The sequence below is a fragment of the Syngnathus leptorhynchus genome, unplaced genomic scaffold, assembly GCF_054491065.1.
Source record: "Syngnathus leptorhynchus isolate UIUO unplaced genomic scaffold, UIUO_Slep HiC_scaffold_75, whole genome shotgun sequence".
NCBI lineage: Eukaryota > Metazoa > Chordata > Actinopteri > Syngnathiformes > Syngnathidae > Syngnathus > Syngnathus leptorhynchus.
The window spans coordinates 22,501-28,965 of NW_028232042.1; positions in this window are offsets into that span (position 1 = coordinate 22,501).

Below are 6,465 nucleotides of genomic sequence, written 5' to 3' on the forward strand. Positions count from 1 at the left end.
GGCACCCGCCGAAGGCGGGTGCCGAGTTCACCGGCCCCAAGCGACAACCGGTCACCGAGGCACCCGCCGAAGGCGGGTGCCGAGTTCACTGGCCCCAAGCGACAACCGGTCACCGAGGCACCCGCCGAAGGCGGGTGCCGAGTTCACTGGCCCCAAGCGACGGCGGTCACCGAGGCACCCGCCGGAGGCGGGTGCCGAGTTCACCGGCCCCGAGCACCAGCGGTCAGCCACGGAGGGTGCTGGATCATCCATACTTCCATAGCTCCAGAGCTCCATAGCCCCGGAGCTCCATAGCCCCGGAGTTCCATAGCCCCGGAGCTCCATAGCTCCATAGCCCCGGAGCTCCATAGCCCCGGAGCTCCATAGCTCCATAGCCCCGGAGCTCCATAGCCCCGGAGCTCCATAGCCCCGGAGCTCCATAGCCCCGGAGCTCCATAGCTCCATAGCCCCGGAGCTCCATAGCCCCGGAGCTCCATAGCCCCGGAGCTCCATAGCTCCATAGCCCCGGAGCTCCATAGCCCCGGAGCTCCATAGCCCCGGAGCTCCATAGCTCCATAGCCCCGGAGCTCCATAGCCCCGGAGCTCCATAGCTCCATAGCCCCGGAGCTCCATAGCCCCAGAGCTCCATAGCTCCAGACTTCCATAGCCCCATACTTCCATAGCTCCATAGCTCCATAGCTCCATACTTCCATAGCTCCAGCCGCGGAGGGTGCTGGCTGGTGGCTCCATAGCTCCATACTTCCATACTTGCAGCCACGGAGTTGGCTAAAATTGCACTAAGTGCGAAAGCCCATTCATTTACAACGGCGTGTCCGCCAGGCGGCGACATTTCCCCGTTACCGGTGGCTGCGCGGCGGGTGAGTGACAGAGCTTATCCGAGCGGCTGGAACTCTGCGCCGGCGTGGTCGAGCGTGAGGCCCCGGCCCTTTGGCTGCCTGGTACCTAAAACACTTCCATTGATCCAGCCACGGAGGGTGCTGGCTGGTGGCTCCATAGCTCCATAGCTCCATAGCACCAGAGCTCCATAGCTCCATAGCACCAGAGCTCCATAGCTCCATAGCACCAGAGCTCCATAGCTCCATAGCACCAGAGCTCCATAGCTCCATAGCACCAGAGCTCCATAGCTCCATAGCTCCAGCCTGGGTGGCTGGTGGCTCCATAGCTCCATACTTCCATAGCTCCAGTCAGAGAGTGTGCTAAAATTGCACTAAGTGCGAAAGCCCATTCATTTACAACGGCGTGTCCACAAGGCGGCGACATTTCCCCGTTACCGGTGGCTGCGCGGCGGGTGAGTGACAGAGCTTATCCGAGCGGCTGGAACTCTGCGCCGGCGTGGTCGAGCGTGAGGCCTCGGCCCTTTGGCTGCCTGGTACCTAAAACACTTCCATTGATCCAGCCACGGAGGGTGCTGGCTGGTGGCTCCATAGCTCCATAGCTCCATACCTCCAGAGCTCCAGAGCTCCATAGCACCAGAGCTCCATAGCTCCATAGCACCAGAGCTCCATAGCACCAGAGCTCCATAGCTCCATAGCACCAGAGCTCCATAGCTCCATAGCACCAGAGCTCCATAGCTCCATAGCACCAGAGCTCCATAGCTCCATAGCTCCATAGCACCAGAGCTCCATAGCTCCATAGCACCAGAGCTCCATAGCTCCATAGCACCAGAGCTCCATAGCTCCATAGCACCAGAGCTCCATAGCTCCATAGCACCAGAGCTCCATAGCTCCATAGCACCAGAGCTCCATAGCTCCATAGCACCAGAGCTCCATAGCTCCATAGCACCAGAGCTCCATAGCTCCATAGCTCCAGCCTGGGTGGCTGGTGGCTCCATAGCTCCATACTTCCATAGCTCCAGTCAGAGAGTGTGCTAAAATTGCACTAAGTGCGAAAGCCCATTCATTTACAACGGCGTGTCCACAAGGCGGCGACATTTCCCCGTTACCGGTGGCTGCGCGGCGGGTGAGTGACAGAGCTTATCCGAGCGGCTGGAACTCTGCGCCGGCGTGGTCGAGCGTGAGGCCTCGGCCCTTTGGCTGCCTGGTACCTAAAACACTTCCATTGATCCAGCCACGGAGGGTGCTGGCTGGTGGCTCCATAGCTCCATAGCTCCATACCTCCAGAGCTCCAGAGCTCCATAGCACCAGAGCTCCATAGCTCCATAGCACCAGAGCTCCATAGCACCAGAGCTCCATAGCTCCATAGCACCAGAGCTCCATAGCTCCATAGCACCAGAGCTCCATAGCTCCATAGCACCAGAGCTCCATAGCTCCATAGCTCCATAGCACCAGAGCTCCATAGCTCCATAGCACCAGAGCTCCATAGCTCCATAGCACCAGAGCTCCATAGCTCCATAGCACCAGAGCTCCATAGCTCCATAGCACCAGAGCTCCATAGCTCCATAGCTCCAGGGCTCCATAGCTCCATAGCTCCAGGGCTCCATAGCTCCAGGGCTCCAGGGCTCCATAGCTCCAGGGCTCCATAGCTCCAGGGCTCCAGGGCTCCATAGCTCCATACCTCCAGAGCTCCATACCTCCAGAGCTCCAGAGCTCCATAGCACCAGAGCTCCATGGCTTCAGAGCTCCATAGCACCATAGCTCCATAGCACCAGAGCTCCATAGCTCCATAGCTCCAGCCTGGGTGGCTGGTGGCTCCATAGCTCCATACTTCCATAGCTCCAGTCAGAGAGTGTGCTAAAATTGCACTAAGTGCGAAAGCCCATTCATTTACAACGGCGTGTCCACAAGGCGGCGACATTTCCCCGTTACCGGTGGCTGCGCGGCGGGTGAGTGACAGAGCTTATCCGAGCGGCTGGAACTCTGCGCCGGCGTGGTCGAGCGTGAGGCCTCGGCCCTTTGGCTGCCTGGTACCTAAAACACTTCCATTGATCCAGCCACGGAGGGTGCTGGCTGGTGGCTCCATAGCTCCATAGCTCCATACCTCCAGAGCTCCAGAGCTCCATAGCACCAGAGCTCCATAGCTCCATAGCACCAGAGCTCCATAGCACCAGAGCTCCATAGCTCCATAGCACCAGAGCTCCATAGCTCCATAGCACCAGAGCTCCATAGCTCCATAGCACCAGAGCTCCATAGCTCCATAGCTCCATAGCACCAGAGCTCCATAGCTCCATAGCACCAGAGCTCCATAGCTCCATAGCACCAGAGCTCCATAGCTCCATAGCACCAGAGCTCCATAGCTCCATAGCACCAGAGCTCCATAGCTCCATAGCACCAGAGCTCCATAGCTCCATAGCACCAGAGCTCCATAGCTCCATAGCACCAGAGCTCCATAGCTCCATAGCACCAGAGCTCCATAGCTCCATAGCACCAGAGCTCCATAGCTCCATAGCACCAGAGCTCCATAGCTCCATAGCTCCAGCCTGGGTGGCTGGTGGCTCCATAGCTCCATACTTCCATAGCTCCAGTCAGAGAGTTGGCTAAAATTGCACTAAGTGCGAAAGCCCATTCATTTACAACGGCGTGTCCACAAGGCGGCGACATTTCCCCGTTACCGGTGGCTGCGCGGCGGGTGAGTGACAGAGCTTATCCGAGCGGCTGGAACTCTGCGCCGGCGTGGTCGAGCGTGAGGCCTCGGCCCTTTGGCTGCCTGGTACCTAAAACACTTCCATTGATCCAGCCACGGAGGGTGCTGGCTGGTGGCTCCATAGCTCCATACCTCCAGAGCTCCAGAGCTCCATAGCACCAGAGCTCCATAGCTCCATAGCACCAGAGCTCCAGAGCTCCAGAGCTCCATAGCACCAGAGCTCCATAGCTCCATAGCACCAGAGCTCCATAGCACCAGAGCTCCATAGCTCCATAGCACCAGAGCTCCATAGCTCCATAGCACCAGAGCTCCATAGCTCCATAGCACCAGAGCTCCATAGCTCCATAGCACCAGAGCTCCATAGCTCCATAGCTCCATAGCTCCAGGGCTCCATAGCTCCATAGCTCCAGGGCTCCATAGCTCCAGGGCTCCAGGGCTCCATAGCTCCATAGCTCCATAGCACCAGAGCTCCATAGCTCCATAGCACCAGAGCTCCATAGCTCCATAGCACCAGAGCTCCATAGCTCCATAGCACCAGAGCTCCATAGCTCCATAGCACCAGAGCTCCATAGCTCCATAGCACCAGAGCTCCATAGCTCCATAGCACCAGAGCTCCATAGCTCCATAGCACCAGAGCTCCAGAGCTCCATAGCACCAGAGCTCCAGAGCTCCATAGCACCAGAGCTCCATAGCTCCATAGCACCAGAGCTCCAGAGCTCCATAGCACCAGAGCTCCATAGCTCCATAGCACCAGAGCTCCATAGCTCCATAGCACCAGAGCTCCATAGCTCCATAGCACCAGAGCTCCATAGCTCCATAGCACCAGAGCTCCATAGCTCCATAGCACCAGAGCTCCATAGCTCCATAGCTCCAGGGCTCCATAGCTCCAGGGCTCCATAGCTCCATAGCTCCAGGGCTCCATAGCTCCAGGGCTCCAGGGCTCCATAGCTCCATACCTCCAGAGCTCCATAGCTCCATACTTCCATAGCTCCATAGCTCCATAGCTCCATACTTCCATAGCTCCAGCCGCGGAGGGTGCTGGCTGGTGGCTCCATAGCTCCATACTTCCATACTTGCAGCCACGGAGTTGGCTAAAATTGCACTAAGTGCGAAAGCCCATTCATTTACAACGGCGTGTCCGCCAGGCGGCGACATTTCCCCGTTACCGGTGGCTGCGCGGCGGGTGAGTGACAGAGCTTATCCGAGCGGCTGGAACTCTGCGCCGGCGTGGTCGAGCGTGAGGCCCCGGCCCTTTTAGGTACCAGGCAGCCAAACACTTCCATTGATCCAGCCACGGAGGGTGCTGGCTGGTGGCTCCATAGCACCAGAGCTCCATAGCTCCATAGCACCAGAGCTCCATAGCTCCATAGCACCAGAGCTCCATAGCTCCATAGCACCAGAGCTCCATAGCTCCATAGCACCAGAGCTCCATAGCACCAGAGCTCCATAGCTCCATAGCACCAGGGCTCCATAGCTCCATAGCTCCAGGGCTCCATAGCTCCAGGGCTCCATAGCTCCATAGCTCCAGGGCTCCATAGCTCCATACCTCCAGAGCTCCATAGCTCCAGCCTGGGTGGCTGGTGGCTCCATAGCTCCATACTTCCATAGCTCCAGTCAGAGAGTTGGCGAAAATTGCACTAAGTGCGAAAGCCCATTCATTTACAACGGCGTGTCCGCCAGGCGGCGACATTTCCCCGTTACCGGTGGCTGCGTGGCGGGTGAGTGACAGAGCTTATCCGAGCGGCTGGAACTCTGCGCCGGCGTGGTCGAGCGTGAGGCCCCGGCCCTTTGGCTGCCTGGTACCTAAAACACTTCCATTGATCCAGCCACGGAGGGTGCTGGCTGGTGGCTCCATAGCTCCATAGCTCCATAGCACCAGAGCTCCATAGCTCCATAGCACCAGAGCTCCATAGCTCCATAGCACCAGAGCTCCATAGCTCCATAGCACCAGAGCTCCATAGCTCCATAGCACCAGAGCTACATAGCTCCATAGCACCAGAGCTCCATAGCTCCATAGCACCAGAGCTCCATAGCTCCATAGCACCAGAGCTCCATAGCTCCATAGCACCAGAGCTCCATAGCTCCAGAGCTCCATAGCTCCAGCCTGGGTGGCTGGTGGCTCCATAGCTCCATACTTCCATAGCTCTAAGTCAGAGAGTTGGCGAAAATTGCACTAAGTGCGAAAGCCCATTCATTTACAACGGCGTGTCCACAAGGCGGCGACATTTCCCCGTTACCGGTGGCTGCGCGGCGGGAGAGTGACAGAGCTCATCCGAGCGGCTGGAACTCTGCGCCGGCGTGGTCGAGCGTGAGGCCTCGGCACTTTGGCCGCCTGGTACCTAAACACTTCCATTGATCCAGCCACGGAGGGTGCTGGCTGGTGGCTCCATACCTCCATAGCTCCATACCTCCAGAGCTCCATAGCTCCATAGCACCAGAGCTCCATAGCTCCATAGCACCAGAGCTCCATAGCTCCATAGCACCAGAGCTCCAGAGCTCCATAGCACCAGAGCTCCAGAGCTCCATAGCACCAGAGCTCCATAGCTCCATAGCACCAGAGCTCCATAGCTCCATAGCACCAGAGCTCCATAGCTCCATAGCACCAGAGCTCCATAGCTCCATAGCACCAGAGCTCCATAGCTCCATAGCACCAGAGCTCCATAGCTCCATAGCACCAGAGCTCCATAGCTCCATAGCACCAGGGCTCCATAGCTCCATAGCTCCAGGGCTCCATAGCTCCATAGCTCCAGAGCTCCAGAGCTCCAGAGCTCCATAGCTCCATAGCTCCATACTTCCATAGCTCCGGAGCTCCATGGCTCCATACTTCCATAGCTCCAGCCTGGCTGGCTGGTGGCTCCATAGCTCCATACTTGCAGCCACGGAGCTGGCGAAAATTGCACTAAGTGCGAAAGCCCATTCATTTAC